The sequence below is a fragment of the Oncorhynchus kisutch genome, linkage group LG18 (assembly GCF_002021735.2).
Source record: "Oncorhynchus kisutch isolate 150728-3 linkage group LG18, Okis_V2, whole genome shotgun sequence".
NCBI classification, from domain to species: Eukaryota; Metazoa; Chordata; class Actinopteri; order Salmoniformes; family Salmonidae; genus Oncorhynchus; species Oncorhynchus kisutch.
In genome coordinates, this window is record NC_034191.2 from 6,793,746 (window position 1) to 6,811,596 (window position 17,851).

Below are 17,851 nucleotides of genomic sequence, written 5' to 3' on the forward strand. Positions count from 1 at the left end.
TGACAGACTATGGTTTAGCTTATTTGAACTTGACTGGCGCAGTGCGGTACAAAACCCTGTTCACAGCAGTAATTAGCCTATTCCTATTGGCTATCGCCTATTTCAATCAATACGCTATATACAGAAAGCAAGAAATTAATGTAGGAGCAGAGAATTCAACCAAAGCAGAGCAAAATGTCCAGAAATAAAATATTGTTTCTCTCCGTCAGACTATAGCCATATATATATATATATATATTTTTTTTTATAAACAGACACTCCTTAACTATATTGTGTCTAACTGTTTAAAAATAATTAAAAGTAGCCTATATTTCCCTCTCTCTCTCTCTCCATTCGATAGATTATGAATATGACTGAAGGCTAAGTGTCATAGTTTAAGGTCATGGTTTTCTCCTAATCAAACATTGAATGTAACCGTGGTCCATCTCAAAGTTATTGTAACAAACCTAAAAAAATAAAAAAAAACTACGTACAGTAGCCAGAGGACGAATAATGAGACGGAACAAAACATATCAACAGCCTATAGAAACATTGAATGACCAGTTTAAATCAGGTTACCATGTGGCACGGCAACAAGAAAACCAAACGACCAATAACATGTCCTCGTTCCTTCCCCTGGCCTATCATACAAGCTTAAATCCAAACGGAGGCTACAGCTTCTTTCTTCAAACATTCTAGCCTATGAAGGTGTTGTCCTAAGGTTGTTGTGACTTTTAGAATTTTTTTAAATATATCAAGAATGACAGTTTATAGCCTAAAGGACGAGGCTGTTGTCATCAATAACTGCTTCATAATGTTAGTTTTTCTATAGTTTTATGAGGTAAGACGGTAGACTGCTTCTATCCAGCCCATGACGTCACTACAGTAAGACAGTTCCTCATCAGAGACAGGCACGCCACAGACAGAGACAGAATACACACACACACACACACACACACACACACACACACACACACACACACACACACACACACACACACACCCAGACACCCAGACACCCAGACACCCAGACACCCAGACACCCAGACACCCAGACACCCAGACACCTAAACACCCAGACACCTAAACACCCAGACACCTAAACACCCAGACACCTAAACACCCAGACACCTAAACACCCAGACACCTAAACACCCAGACACCTAAACACCCAGACACCTAAACACCCAGACACCTAAACACCCAGACACCTAAACACCCAGACACATAAACACCCAGACACCTAAACACCCAGACACCTAAACACCCAGACACACACCCAGACACCAACACACCCACACAGCCAGACACCCACACACCTAGACACCCACCCACCCAGACACCCACACAGCCAGACACCCACACAGCCAGACACCCACACCACCAGACACCCACACAGCCAGACACCCACACACCCAGACACCCACACAGCCAGACACCAACACACCCACACATCCAGACACCAACACACCTAGACACCCAGACATCAACACACCCAGACACCCTCCAACACACCCAGACACCTAAACACCCAGACACCTAAACACCCACACATCAACACACCCAGACACCCTCCAACACACCCAGACACCCACCAACACACCCAGACACCAACACACCCAGACACCAACACACCCAGACACCAACACACCCAGACACCAACACACCCAGACACCAACACACCCAGACACCAACACACCCAGACACCAACACACCCAGACACCTAAACACCAAGACACCTAAACCCCTACACACCCAGACACCTAAACACCCAGACACCTAAACACCCAGATACCAACACACCCAGACACCTAAACACCCAGACACCAACACACCTAAACACCCAGACACCAACACACCCAGACACCTAAACACCCAGACACCAACACACCCAGACAACTAAACACCCAGACACCAACACACCCAGACACCAACAGACCCAGACACCTAAACACCCAGACACCTAAACACCCAGACACCTAAACACCCAGACACCCGGACACCAACACACCCAGACACCAACACACCCAGACACCAACACACCCAGACACCAACACACCAGACACCAACACACCCAGACACCAACACACCCAGACACCAACACACCCAGACACCAACACACCCAGACAACTAAACACCCAGACACCAACACACCCAGACACCAACACACCCAGACACCAACACCCCAGACACCAACACATCTTCTGTTTTAACAGCATTATCTTTCGCCCAGTTGCATTTGATTTCGCGTTACAGCCCGACTGTTGTGTTAGAAAATGTGTATTTATAGATCTTTTACAACAACAAGGGCAATAGCATCGTACATCACAATGTTTTATGGGTAGATAATCACGGTCGCCCAACTCTAATGGGTTCCTGTCATACCTTGTCAAGTGCTTAAAGAAAGCTCGTAGCACAGTAACTGACCTGTAGTTGTGGAACCAGTTGATGACCGTGCTGGTCTTCAGGTTGAGCTGGGAGGCCAGCTCCTCAATGGTTTTGGGGGAGGGGTAGGGTTTCTCCTGGTAAGCCCTCTTCAGAGCCTCTTTCTCCTCGGGACCCAGAACCACCCGGACCTTCTTCTGGTACAGCTGAGTCCGTCGCTGGTGCTGGGGGCTGGCGCTCTGAAGGAAGTCTGGTCCTGCCAGGCCACCGTCCACAGAACGGCTATCACTCAGCGAACTGTGGCGTCTCTTCAGGTAGGCTGGGGGGGGAGAGAGAGAGAGAGAGAGAGAGAGAGAGAGAGAGAGAGAGAGAGAGAGAGAGAGACAGAGGTGAGGATGAGATATCGTGGTAGATAAACACAGTGAACTGGTACCAACACCCACTAGGGGGCGGTAATGTCTAACTTTAGCCATACAAGGAACAAAGTGTTAGCCTCTGAAAGCATCACATGCTACAAATGTGTAAATGACAGCATGGACTTGTTAGTGCCTCAGACCACTGCACCACTCGGGAGCCCAGTCTCCTACAGTACAGTACACACTGATCCAATGACAAGCCTTCAAAGGCCATGTACATGTGTGTCTGTAGCCTCTAAGTGATACACTTCACAAGGGTCAACTCATGGTTCGGTCTGCCTTTCCTCCCAGCTCTGCTATTGGCCTGGTCCCGACTGCTCCATTCTAACCTTCTGTGACAGTCACACCCCTTTTTTTGCCTGCGCTCAGTGAGCTACAACATGTGGTGTAGACTCTCACCTCCAGGCCTGCTGTGGGCATGCTCAGTGGGAGGAGTGTTGGAGGAAATTATGGTTGAAATGATTAATTATGTATACATTTAAATTAGAACCATTTATTCTAATACTATTATGTTATGGTATGAAATGTATGGGTTCTTGGTTAAACTAGGACTGAAAATGTAGGTAAAACAAATTAATTGTCTGTACCTTGCGGGTTTAAGGGAGAGGGATGGCATATATCTTTTCAGAGAGATAATAATGTTTGTTTGATGTTCCATTAGTGGAGAAAAGTTTATCTTTTAGACAGATTGGAATGTTTGTTTTATGAGGGGAGTAGAAGAAGATCTCCAGACCTGAAGACACTGCGCTATTGTGTGGATCGGAGAGGGTGTGAGAAACTGATGACGTCATTTTATCTTCTCTCTTTAAAATGTAAGGTTCTTTGTATTTTTCTTGAGTACTCTCTTGAATTAAACGCTGTTACCTGAGTTTAAGACTGGGGCTCTGTCCATTCCTATAATAATATGGGTTTTACCATCCCATAGAACGCATTGACGGAGTAATTAATTCTGATTGGGAAATAATACAGAGGAATTTAGAATTCCACTAACAAGGGGTCAGGGGGTCACTAAAAGAGAGAGCTGGGGAAGCCGGGCCTGTTCCGTTGTCAAAGCAAACTATGTTTTGCAAACATTTCATGACTTTTCCTATTTTGTCCTTTCTATCCTAGCTATCTACAGTACAGGCTGGGACAGGAACCGTGTGAGGATGTCTATCCTACCCTGATGTCTATCCTACCCTGATTCTTACCCTGATGTCTTTCCTACCCTGATGTCAATCTTACCCTGATGTCTATCCTACCCTGATGTCTATCCTACCCTGATTCTTACCCTGATGTCTATCTTACCCTGATGTCTATCCTGCCCTGATGTCTATCCTACCCTGATTCTTACCCTGATGTCTTTCCTACCCTGATGTCAATCTTACCCTGATGTCAATCTTACCCTGATGTCAATCCTACCCTGATGTCTATCCTACCCTGATGTCTATCCTACCCTGATTCTTACCCTGATGTCTATCTTACCCTGATTTCTATCCTGCCCTGATGTCTATCTTACCCTGATGTCTATCTTACCCTGATTTTATCCTGCCCTGATGTGTATCCTGCCCTGATGTCTATCCTGCCCTGATGACTATCCTACCCTGATTTTATTCTACCCTGATGTCTATCCTGCCCTGATGTCTATCTTACCCTGATGTCTATCCTGCCCTGATGTCTATCTTGCCCTGATGTCTATCCTGCCCTGATGTCTATCCTGCCCTGATGTCTATCCTGCCCTGATGACTATCCTACCCTGATTTTATTCTACCCTGATGTCTATCTTACCCTGATGTCTATCCTGCCCTGATGTCTATCCTGCCCTGATGTCTATCCTGCCCTGATGTCTATCCTGCCCTGATGACTATCCTACCCTGATTATATCCTACCCTGATGTCTATCCTACCCTGATGTCTATCCTGCCCTGATGTCTATCCTGCCCTGATGTCTATCCTACCCAGATGTCAATCTTACCTTGTTTATGTTTCATGTTTATGCTACCTTGATAGGTGGAAGATAGCAGAGAAGTTTAGTCAACACCCTTAGTTATTATGGAAGTAGAACTGCTATGTGTTCACTTCATGGATGCAACATCAAGGGAAGGAGAAATGATGGGGAAACCAGGAAGCAGGGGATGAATGAAACCAGGAAGTAGGGGCTTAATGAAATCAGGAAGTAGGGGCTTAATGAAACCAGGAAGTAGGGGCTTAATGAAACCAGGAAGCAAGGGATAAATTCAACCAGGAAGCAGGGGATTAATGGAACCAGGAAGCAGCAGGTGACTGGAACCAGGAAGCAGCAGGTGAATGGAACCAGGAAGCAGGGGATTAATGGAACCAGGAAGCAGCAGGTGACTGGAACCAGGAAGCAGCAGGTGACTGGAACCAGGAAGCAGGGGATTAATGGAACCAGGAAGCAGCAGGTAAATGGAACCAGGAAGCAGCAGGTGAATGGAACCAGGAAGAATGGATCAGTGCAGTAAGGAGAGGAAGCAGGAAGCAGGGGGAGGGGACATTATAGTAATCACCGATTGCTGCTGATGATTATTGATGATGATGAAGATGATAACTGTCAGTGGGCTCCTGGAGGGCCACCTGATGTCACATCCAATAAAGCGTGTAATTGTCTGTGTCAATAAATGGGTCCTAACATCACCGGGGTGTGTTTGGTCTGTGTGTGAGAGACACAGAATGCAGAGAGAGAGAGAGTGATCATTACCTTTCTTCTCCAGGCGTTTCATGTCCATCAGTTTCTCCACTTTCTGTGGGTCCTGCAGCCAGAACTGCATGCGGACGAATGGCTCACGTCCCTTCAGACTGAGCTTTTGCCAGGGCTTGGGCCGAGCCAGCAGATCAGACACCGAGCCCTGGGTCAGACCCAGGATACTCTCCCCAAACAGACGCTGCCCTGAGGGGAGAGAGAGTAGAGAGACAGGGGGTCAGGCTGGAGGTCTGAATGGACTATCCTAGCTTGTATTTGGAGAAACTTGATGAATCTTTACAGTATCTAATAACCTAAAGGAAAAAATATGATAGGCTTAAACTAGGGGCAACGGGCTTAAACTAGGGACGACGGGCTTAAACTAGGGGCTACGGGCTTAAACTAGGCGCGACGGGATTAAACTAGGGGCGACTAGGGGCTACGGGCTTAAACTAGGGGCGGCGACGGGCTTAAACTAGGGACGACGGGCTTAAACTAGGGGCGACGGGCTTAAACTAGGGGCGACGGGCTTAAACTAGGGGGGGCGGGCTTAAACTAGGGGCAGCGACGGGCTTAAACTAGGGGCGACGGGCTTAAACTAGGGGCGACGGGCTTAAACTAGGGACGACGGGCTTAAACTAGGGGCGACGGGCTTAAACTAGGGGCGACGGGCTTAAACTAGGGGCGACGGGCTTAAACTAGGGGCAGCGACGGGCTTAAACTAGGGGCGACGGGCTTAAACTAGGGGCGACGGGCTTAAACTAGGGGGGGCGGGCTTAAACTAGGGGCAGCGACGGGCTTAAACTAGGGGCGACGGGCTTAAACTAGGGGCAACGGGCTTAAACTAGGGGCGACGGGCTTAAACTAGGGGCGACGGGCTTAAACTAGGGGCGACGGGTTTAAACTAGGGGGGGCGGGCTTAAACTAGGGGCAGCGACGGGCTTAAACTAGGGGCGACGGGCTTAAACTAGGGGCGACGGGCTTAAACTAGGGGCGACGGGCTTAAACTAGGGACGACGGGCTTAAACTAGGGGCGACGGGCTTAAACTAGGGGCGACGGGCTTAAACTAGGGGCGACAGGCTTAAACTAGGGGCGGCGACGGGCTTAAACTAGGGGCGGCGACGGGCTTAAACTAGGGGCGGCGACGGGCTTAAACTAGGGGCGACGGGCTTAAACTAGGGGCGACGGGCTTAAACTAGGGGCGACGGGCTTAAACTAGGGGCGACGGGCTTAAACTAGGGGCGGCGACGGGCTTAAACTAGGTGGGCGACGGGCTTAAACTAGGTACGACGGGCTTAAACTAGGGGCGACGGGCTTAAACTAGGGGCGACGGGCTTAAACTAGGGACGACGGGCTTAAACTAGGGGCGACGGGCTTAAACTAGGGGCGGCGACAGGCTTAAACTAGGGGGGGGCGACGGGCTTAAACTAGGGGGGGCGACGGGCTTAAACTAGGGGGGGCGACGGGCTTAAACTAGGGGGGGCGACGGGCTTAAACTAGGGGCGACGGGCTTAAACTAGGGGGGCGACGGGCTTAAACTAGGGGCGACGGGCTTAAACTAGGGGGGGGCGACGGGCTTAAACTAGGGGCGACGGGCTTAAACTAGGGGGGGCGACGGGCTTAAACTAGGGGGGGCGACGGGCTTAAACTAGGGGGGGCGATGGGCTTAAGAGTGAACGACAAAGAAGGAAAATAGAGAAAGAGAGAAAGAGAGAAAGAATAAGGACAAGAAGAAGAAGGAGAAGACAGATAAGAGACTGAAAGAACAATAAAAAGTCTGAGTCTCACCAAGGTTGTTATCAGTCAGCACCTCCTTGACCTTCTTGGTGAGAACGTATGTATCCAGCTCAGGAGACATGGCTATCGTCTCCTGGATGCTGAGGCCTGTGATGGGGCCGAGGAGGGGCGTGCCAGGCTGGGACTCCCCCCCTGAGGGCTCCCCATATGGGGGATCCAGAGACGGGGCCTGGGAGGCAAGAGGGTCCCGGTCCCCCCCTAAACCGTAGGATGACTCCCCAGCAGAGCTCAGCGGGGACTCTGGGGCAGGGCTGCAGCTGGCTGAGGTCTGGCTGGGAGTGCCCTCTGCTGGAGGAGAATGGAAACACAGGGTAGGCAGGAGCAAACAGTACAGTAGGTTAGACAGGAGGAAGACGGACTTAAGTGGTTCTTTATTCTCGTTCTGGAGACCCAAACGAGGAACTTTTTATTTATTTATTTTTTGACCTAGTACTTTTCAACGGTTTGATGCTGAGCTGAATAGTGGAATGAGGTGTAGTGCCAGTGATTCCCTTTGAATCATTAAGGTCCAGGATTACTAGATTTGATTAGGATCTCTTTAAGTCTCCATTTGGACTAATCTTCCAAGAGTCCTTAAACATTAAAATGCAATTTGTAATATAAACACACTTTCACATATAACACACTATTACAAACATACATAATACACTAACATAATGACCCAATAAATACTCCATCTAAAATAAATATTGATTCTTCATCTACTATAGTCCCACAACATTTCTATATACTGTATTTAAATAGTTTAAAATAATGTTTTAATGTATATGTTGAACGGGATCACACTGCAGTCAACGAGCCGTGTCAGAAGGAAACCTCTAGCTCATCAATACGCTCACTGTTGGCAGGTCTGAGAGAGACAATTCTGTAGGTTATAACACTAGGTTATAACACTAGGCTAGAACACTAGGTTAGAACACTAGGTTAGAACACTAGGTTATAACACTAGGGTATAACACTAGGGTATAACACTAGGTTATAACACTAGGGTATAACACTAGGTTATAACACTAGGTTATAACACTAGGTTATAACAATAGGTTCTAACACTAGGTTATAACAATAGGTTATAACACTAGGTTATAACAATAGGTTATAACAATACGGATGAATCTCCTGGATAATCTACCGTATCCAGTTCCTTCAGATGGGCAAAACAAACAGGGATGTATTCATAGGGTATTCGGCATCTCTCTCCCCTCCCATAATCCCCTCTGTCCCTTCCTCATAATCACCTCTGTCCCTTCCCCATAATCCCCTCTGTCCCTTCCCCATAATCCCCTCTGTCCCTTCCCCATAATCCCCTCTGTCCCTTCCCCACAATCCCCTCTGTCCCTTCCCCATAATCCACTCTGTCCCTTCCCCATAATCCCCTCTTGTCCCATCCCCATAATCCCCTCTGTCCCTTCCCCATAATCCCCTCTGTCCCTTCCCCATAATCCCCTCTTGTCCCATCCCCATAATCCCCTCTTGTCCCATCCCCATAATCCCCTCTGTCCCTACCCCATAATCCCCTCTTGTCCCATCCCCATAATCCCCTCTGTCCCTACCCCATAATCCCCTCTGTCCCTTCCCCATAATCCCCTCTGTCCCTTCCCCATAATCCCCTCTGTCCCTTCCCCATAATCCCCTCTGTCCCTTCCCCATAATCCCCTCTGTCCCTTCCCCATAATCCCCTCTGTCCCTTCCCCATAATCCCCTCTGTCCCTTCCCCACAATCCCCTCTGTCCCTTCCCCACAATCCCCTCTGTCCCTTCCCCATAATCCCCTCTGTCCCTTCCCCATAATCCCCTCTGTCCCTTCCCCATAATCCCCTCTGTCCCTTCCCCATAATCCCCTCTGTCCCTTCCCCATAATCCCCTCTGTCCCATCCCCATAATCCCCTCTGTCCCATCCCCATAATCCCCTCTGTCCCATCCCCATAATCCCCTCTGTCCCATCCCCATAATCCCCTCTGTCCCTTCCCCATAATCCCCTCTGTCTCTGTTCTGTTTTGCAGAAGGCTGGAATGGAGCAGTCAAGGAGGGTGAAACTAAGAAAGTCCTCCTTAAGGTTGGAGAGAGACACGCTATGCAGGAGGAGGGAGGGGTCACCGGCTGACCCCCCAGGGCTGTTATGAGTCGACAGGTTAACTGTGATCATTTACAGCACAGCAGTCGACTGTAAATTGAGGTGGGTCTAATTGTGTGTTTTGTTGTTGTTGTCAATACACAGTACACACACAGTCCATTACCTTGGTTGTGAGCAGGCTCGATGTGTGTGTTCTGACCCAGGTCACAGTTCAACCACAGCTGCATACGCAGACCCCTGGAAGTCACCTTGCTCCAGGGTTTACGACGAGACGTCGCGTCACACATACTTCCTAGAGCCTAACACACACACACACACACAAAACGTCAGTCACTCATACATGTTATGGAATGGCTAAACAGATACAGAGAGACCAGAAGCGTACACACACATTAAACTAGGTTACGTATATTCTGAATTGTATTGGGGACCCAAACCCGATCAATAACTTCAGAGACGGGTTGATTTAAAGGCTGTGAGACCACGTCCCCCGTCACTGAGGGTGGTACTCACCTCTTTAGAGTCCTCCTGGGTGTGGTTCTCCTCTCCCCCCAGTGTGGGTTTATCTCCACGGGGGTCTGGGTTCATGTTGCTCCACCACCACCCTGCAGGCCGGGCAGACCCCTCAGAGCTCCGACCCAACACCGGCACGCCAGCAGCAATGCCGTCCGACATCGACGTTCCTCTGTCCTCCCTCTTCACACTAGAGCTGAAGTCCAGGACTGTAAACGGCGAGGAGGAGGAGACTGGGAGGGCGGCGGGGGGTTTCTTCATGGAGAGAGTCAGAGGGGTAGGGAAGGAGGCAGCCAGATGGGAGACCAGTAGATCCCTCTGGGAGGGAGAGGAGAAAGAGGAAGAGGAGGCTTTGAAGATGGGTTCCACAGCAGCCTGTTGGGCCTCCATCTCTCGTCGAGCTTGTTCTAGGATGGAGCGGATGGCCTCGTCTGAACCACCGCCTCCTCCTCCTCCTCCTCCTCTCAGTCCCCCACCAGGAGAAGGGCCATGGTAGCAGTCTGCTGGAGGGAAAAAGGAGATAAAGGATATCAGAGACTGTATATCGCCCCAAACACACAGAACGATAACATTCAGTCTGAGGAAGTTAATAACATCTTGGGACCTTTAATGTTTGCCTATGAATAAGACAAAACAGAATGTGACTAGACCTCTTTATATAATGGATCATCTAGGGACAACTGTCATCCCATTACACCACAGTGGGAACAACTGTCATCGTATTCCACCACAGCAGGAACAACTGTCACCCTGTTCCACCACAGTGGGAACAACTGTCATCGTATTCCACCACAGCAGGAACAACTGTCATCGTATTCCACCACAACAGGAACAACTGTCATCGTATTCCACCACAACAGGAACAACTGTCACCCTATTCCACCACAGCAGGAACAACTGTCACCCTATTCCACCACAGGAGGAACAACTGTCATCGTATTCCACCACAGCAGGAACAACTGTCATCGTATTACACCACAGCAGGAACAACTGTCACCCTATTCCACCACAGTGGGAACAACTGTCGTCGTATTACAACCACAGTGGGAACAACTGCCATCGTATTACAACCACATGGGAACAACTGTCACCCTATTCTACCACAGCAGGAACAACTGTCACCCTATTCCACCACAGCAGGAACAACTGTCATCGTATTACACCACAGCAGGAACAACTGTCACCCTATTCCACCACAGCAGGAACAACTGTCATCGTATTCCACCACAGCAGGAACAACTGTCATCGTATTACACCACAGCAGGAACAACTGTCACCCTATTCCACCACAGCAGGAACAACTGTCATCGTATTACACCACAGCAGGAACAACTGTCACCCTATTACACTACAGCAGGAACAACTGTCACCCTATTACACCACAGCAGGAACAACTGTCACCCTATTCCACCACATGGGAATAACTGTCATCGTATTTCACCACAGCAGGAACAACTGTCACCCTATTCCACCACAGCAGGAACAACTGTCACCCTATTCCACCACAGGAGGAACAACTGTCATCGTATTCCACCACAGCAGGAACAACTGTCATCGTATTCCACCACAGCAGGAACAACTGTCACCCTATTCCACCACAGCAGGAACAACTGTCACCCTATTCCACCACAGGAGGAACAACTGTCATCGTATTCCACCACAGCAGGAACAACTGTCACCCTATTCCACCACAGCAGGAACAACTGTCACCCTATTCCACCACAGCAGGAACAACTGTCATCGTATTCCACCACAGTGGGAATAACTGTCATCGTATTCCACCACAGTGGGAACAACTGTCATCCTATTACACCACAGTGCAGACAGGAGGGGACACTCACCAATTTTCTGCACCTGCAGCTCTCTCTTGGCCTGCTCCAGGATAGACTTGATGGCCTCGTCTGAACCACACTCTTGAGTACGGATACGTGTGGTGATGTTACCTGGAAAAGGGGAGAGGGAGGGAGGGAGGGAGACAGAGAGAGAGACAGAGAGAGACAGAGACAGAGACAGAGACAGAGAGAGAGGGAGGAAGAGAGAGGGGAGGTTAGACATACCACCAAGTGAAAGGTAAATTCAAACACGTACTGTTGACAAAGATACACTATATAGTAGATCTATAGAGTTACTACAGTCAGGCAGACAGACAGACCCCCCCCCCCCCAGACAGACAGACAGACAGCTAAACTCATAAACTCTATATATTATACACACCGGCCTTTCTTTGACCCAAGTCCCACTGTGGAACAGAGGGCAGAGCGGCTTCTGTTCCTACATCCTTTAACTACTCTTTTACACTGCCAGGCCAGTATGAGTCGGTGTGTGTGTGTGTGTGTTGGGGGGAGGGTTACATGCACAACACAGGCACTCTTCACCCAACACCACCAACTCCACGTGGACAGAAACAGAAGAGAGTGTGTTTGTAAGGTCAGACCTGTCCGGGAGGCTTGGTCAGAGCTGACACTCTGCTTGGGCAGGTCCTGTAACGCCTGACTAAAGGCCTGGCCTGGGCTCTCTGTCAAAACAACAACAACAACAACAACAACACCATGCTTTCAACTTCACACCAACTTCCTGTTCCACGTGTATTTAATATCTCTGTCAATAAAACACGTTCCACAAAACGAACACACACAGCTACTGTACTGTGCGACAAGGTGGACACATTGTAGGACTAGAGGATAAGTCTCAGTGTCAACAAGGACATTCAACCGAGGACTGACAGCGTAAAGCAAGTCTGGACGATGGACTGCAACCGTAGTAAACTGTAGTCTTGTCCTCCTGTTAATCAATACTATTGATCCTGACTGGTAAACTGTAGTCTTGTCCCCCTGTTAGTCAATACTATTGAACCTGACTGGTAAACTGTAGTCTTGTCCTTCTGTTAGTCAATACTATTGAACCTGACTGGTAAACTGTAGTCTTGTCCCCCTGTTAGTCAATACTATTGAACCTGACTGGTAAACTGTAGTCTTGTCCTTCTGTTAGTCAATACTATTGAACCTGACTGGTAAACTGTAGTCTTGTCCTTCTGTTAGTCAATACTATTGAACCTGACTGGTAAACTGTAGTCTTGTCCCCCTGTTAGTCAATACTATTGAACCTGACTGGTAAACTGTAGTCTTGTCCCCCTGTTAGTCAATACTATTGAACCTGACTGGTAAACTGTAGTCTTGTCCTCCTGTTAATCAATACTATTGAACCTGACTGGTAAACTGTAGTCTTGTCCCCCTGTTAGTCAATACTATTGAACCTGACTGGTAAACTGTAGTCTTGTCCTTCTGTTAGTCAATACTATTGATCCTGACTGGTAAACTGTAGTCTTGTCCCCCTGTTAGTCAATACTATTGAACCTGACTGGTAAACTGTAGTCTTGTCCCCCTGTTAGTCAATACTATTGAACCTGACTGGTAAACTGTAGTCTTGTCCTTCTGTTAGTCAATACTATTGATCCTGACTGGTAAACTGTAGTCTTGTCCTCCTGTTAGTCAATACTATTGATCCTGACTGGTAAACTGTAGACTTGTCCCCCTGTTAGTCAATACTATTGATCCTGACTGGTAAACTGTAGTCTTGTCCCCCTGTTAGTCAATACTATTGAACCTGACTGGTAAACTGTAGTCTTGTCCTCCTGTTAATCAATATTATTGAACCTGACTGGTAAACTGTAGTCTTGTCCCCCTGTTAGTCAATACTATTGAACCTGACTGGTAAACTGTAGTCTTGTCCCCCTGTTAGTCAATACTATTGATGTGTCAAGGCTTCAGTATCGATCCTGGATGGTGAAGGGAGGAAGGAAGAGGCCTTTTGGGATGACTAAAGCAACACTGACTGACAGACATACACACAGACAGGTGTGACCAGAGACGGCTAATAGATGGACCATATTAACAGAGGAAAGGTTTGTGAAAACACATGCGCGCGCACACACACACACACACACACACACACACAGGCCTCTCACCTCTCTGCCGTCCCTGGATACTGCGTAGTGCCAGGATGTTCTGCTCGTCAGACAGGAACTGCCTCATCTTGTGGAAGGGCTCTTTGCCCCGGATGGTCAGCTTGCTCCAGGGTTTGGGCCGAGCCAGGATCTCACTGACCGAGCCTTGGGACAGGCCCAGAACATAGTGGCCAAACACACGCTGGCCAATGTTGTGTTGAATCAGCTGCTCCTTGATCTGCCGGGCGATCTCTGAGGTGTCCATGTCCTCCCAGTCAGACACACTGCCCCCAGTCCCCTCAGACTGGCTGGGAGAGGGGGACAGGGCACCGCCACTACCGTTCATCTCTGGGCCTGCAGGAGACTGCTGGGTGGGCAGGGGGCTGGCCGAGAGGGGGACAGGGCTAGAACCAGACCCTAGGCCAGGGGTGGAGGTAGGGGTGTAGTGGACAGGGGCGAACAGTAGAGCTGCTCCCTCAGTGGACTCCTGCAGGGTTTTGGAGTAGAACGTCTGCATGAGCTGGCGCTGCAGGAGGGAGTTGAGGGACATCTTGCCCCCCACCGGAGGGAAGTGGGGGCTGTAGAAGTCCTGGCCGATGCCAGTGGGGGTGAAGGGGTGTGTCCCGTTGGTGGTGGAGGTGTAAGGGGGGTCGGAGGGGATCTGGGGCAGGTGGAGATGGGGGGACGGGGGGAGAAGAGGAGGAGGCAGGGAGGGGGTACTGGGTGTGGTGGTCTCCTCCACGGATGCCTCTTTCCCTTTTCGCCTGGCTGACCCTATAAGAGAGGTCAAACACAATGCATTATGGGGGAGACAACAAAAAAGGGGTCTGAATTAAAAAAATACTTTTATTTAAGTTTATTTTTAAGGTCAATTTTGTTTAAAATATAAATATATTTTCTCTCCCTCTTCTTTGCTAAACACCCCCAGACAAAATGCCCATGATGCATTTGTGATTTGTACCTTTCTTGTAAGTGACAACCTGGGATAAAAAAAAAAAGAAGCACTTAAAATCAGTCAAAATGGCTGCTGCCCAGCCCGGAGCCTGACAGGCACGGGAAGGGTCCAGTGGCTGCACCGCTACAGTATAACAGAGAATCTGATTGGGCCTAATGGCAGTATAGAGTGCTGTGATTGGTCGATGGCCCCCCATGTCAGGGGGAAATTGATTTCCTTTTTATGAATCCTTAGTTCATTTACTTCCAGAATAAAAGTATTTCTATGAACACTGACGTTGACGTCTTTCTGGGAACTTTATCATTCCATTCCAGGTAGTGATTTGGACATTGTTATTTGACAAAGTAAAGAAAACGTTTGTGTCCAAACAACAACAACAACAACAACAACAACCCCGCTCTTGATAAAAATGGCCATCAGTCATTATCCAACGGGGCAAAGGTCATGTCAAATGTAGAGAATGCACAGCACTGTTGACACTAAGTCAAGCACTATGGCTTCCTAAAACTGAGTACAGGAACCTCCCATTATAACCTGAATATGTTGCCAGGTGAATTGTATAGGAACCTACCATTATAACCTGAAGATGTTACCAGGTGAATTGTATAGGAACCTACCATTATAACCTGAAGATGTTACCAGGTGAATTGTATAGGAACCTACCATTATAACCTGAAGATGTTACCAGGTGAATTGTATAGGAACCTACCATTATAACCTGAAGATGTTACCAGGTGAATTGTATAGGAACCTACCATTATAACCTGAAGATGTTACCAGGTGAATTGTATAGGAACCTACCATTATAACCTGAAGATGTTACCAGGTGAATTGTATAGGAACCTACCAGTATAACCTGAAGATGTTACCAGGTGAATTGTATAGGAACCTACCATTATAACCTGAAGATGTTACCAGGTGAATTGTATAGGAACCTCCCATTATAACCTGAAGATGTTACCAGGTGAATTGTATAGGAACCTACCATTATAACCTGAAGATGTTACCAGGTGAATTGTATAGGAACAGCCCATTATAACCTGAAGATGTTACCAGGTGAATGGTATAGGAACAGCCCATTATAAACTGGTATGCAAGATGTTGTGCAGCTATCTTTAACATAAAGAGATAACGTCCCCTCTACCTTAACGTCCCCTCTACCTTAACGTCCCCTCTACCTTAACGTCCCCTCTACCTTAACGTCCCCTCTACCGTAACGTCGCCTCTACCGTAACGTCCCCTCTACCGTAACGTCCCCTCTACCGTAACGTCCCCTCTACCGTAACGTCCCCTCTACCGTAACGTCCCCTCTACCTTAACGTCCCCTCTACCTTAACGTCCCCTCTACCTTAACGTCCCCTCTACCTTAACGTCCCCTCTACCTTAACGTCCCCTCTACCTTAACGTCCCCTCTACCTTAACGTCCCCTCTACCTTAACGTCCCCTCTACCTTAACGTCCCCTCTACCTTAACGTCCCCTCTACGGTAACGTCCCCTCTACGGTAACGTCCCCTCTACCTTAACGTCCCCTCTACCTTAACGTCCCCTCTACCTTAACGTCCCCTCTACCTTAACTTCCCCTCTACCTTAACGTCCCCTCTACCTTAACGTCCCCTCTACGGTAACGTCCCCTCTACGGTAACGTCCCCTCTACCTTAACGTCCCCTCTACCTTAACGTCCCCTCTACCTTAACGTCCCCTCTACCTTAACGTCCCCTCTAAGGTAACGTCCCCTCTACCTTAACGTCCCCTCTAAGGTAACGTCCCCTCTAAGGTAACGTCCCCTCTAAGGTAACGTCCCCTCTACCTTAACGTCCCCTCTAAGGTAACGTCCCCTCTAAGGTAACGTCCCCTCTAAGGTAACGTCCCCTCTAAGGTAACGTCCCCTCTACCTTAACGTCCCCTCTACCTTAACGTCCCCTCTACCTTAACGTCCCCTCTACCTTAACGTCCCCTCTACCTTAACGTCCCCTCTACCTTGACGTCCCCTCTACCTTGACGTCCCCTCTACCTTGACGTCCCCTCTAAGGTAACGTCCCCTCTACCTTAACGTCCCCTCTACCTTAACGTCCCCTCTACCTTAACGTCCCCTCTAAGGTAACGTCCCCTCTAAGGTAACGTCCCCTCTACCTTAACGTCCCCTCTACCTTAACGTCCCCTCTACCTTAACGTCCCCTCTACCTTAACGTCCCCTCTACGGTAACGTCCCCTCTACGGTAACGTCCCCTCTACCTTAACGTCCCCTCTACCTTAACGTCCCCTCTACCTTTACGTCCCCTCTAAGGTAACGTCCCCTCTACCTTAACGTCCCCTCTAAGGTAAAGTCCCCTCTAAGGTAACGTCCCCTCTAAGGTAACGTCCCCTCTACGGTAACGTCCCCTCTACGGTAACGTCCTCTCTACGGTAACGTCCCCTCTACCTTAACGTCCCCTCTACCTTAACGTCCCCTCTACCTTAACGTCCCCTCTACGGTAACGTCCCCTCTACGGTAACGTCCCCTCTACGGTAACGTCCCCTCTATGGTAACGTCCCCTCTACGGTAACACGGTAACGTCCCCTCTACCTTAACGTCCCCTCTATGGTAACGTCCCCTCTACGGTAACACGGTAACGTCCCCTCTACCTTAACGTCCCCTCTACGGTAACACGGTAACGTCCCCTCTACCTTAACGTCATTCCCACTGCAACACATTTAAATATGAATATCTTCAGCAGATTTAATCCTGACAACATGTCAGTTGAATCAGCAGGGACCTAAACCTGGTCTGAATAGAGGAGAACCAACCAGGTCAGCGTCAGTAAAACGCCTTGCTGGTGTTAGTGGTGCAGTTTGATACAGTGGGAAGATTTATTTTAAAAAATGCACTGAAACACACGTGGTAATATCTATGAAATATAGACATTTAATGGGGTTCAGTCTTCATTCAATCCACATTGTATGACTGGTTGCTGTTGTTTTTCTAGTGATACTATAGCTACAGCATTCAGACAGAGGAAATCAGTTTGAGTATTAGCTAAGACTTTAAAAAGAAGAAGAGTGTTCCAGACAACAACCGGTTCCATCCACTAAATCCCATCTGATTCTGGGCCTGTTCAGAGCCAGTCCAATCCTGC

The 17,851-nt window shown here is 48.6% G+C and overlaps 1 pseudogene; it reads right to left on the reverse strand.

Annotated features, from left to right (window-relative positions):
* The window catches only part of LOC109909509 (homeobox protein cut-like 1), a 122,523-nt pseudogene that overhangs the window by 1,722 nt on the left and 102,950 nt on the right, over nt 1-17,851 (reverse strand).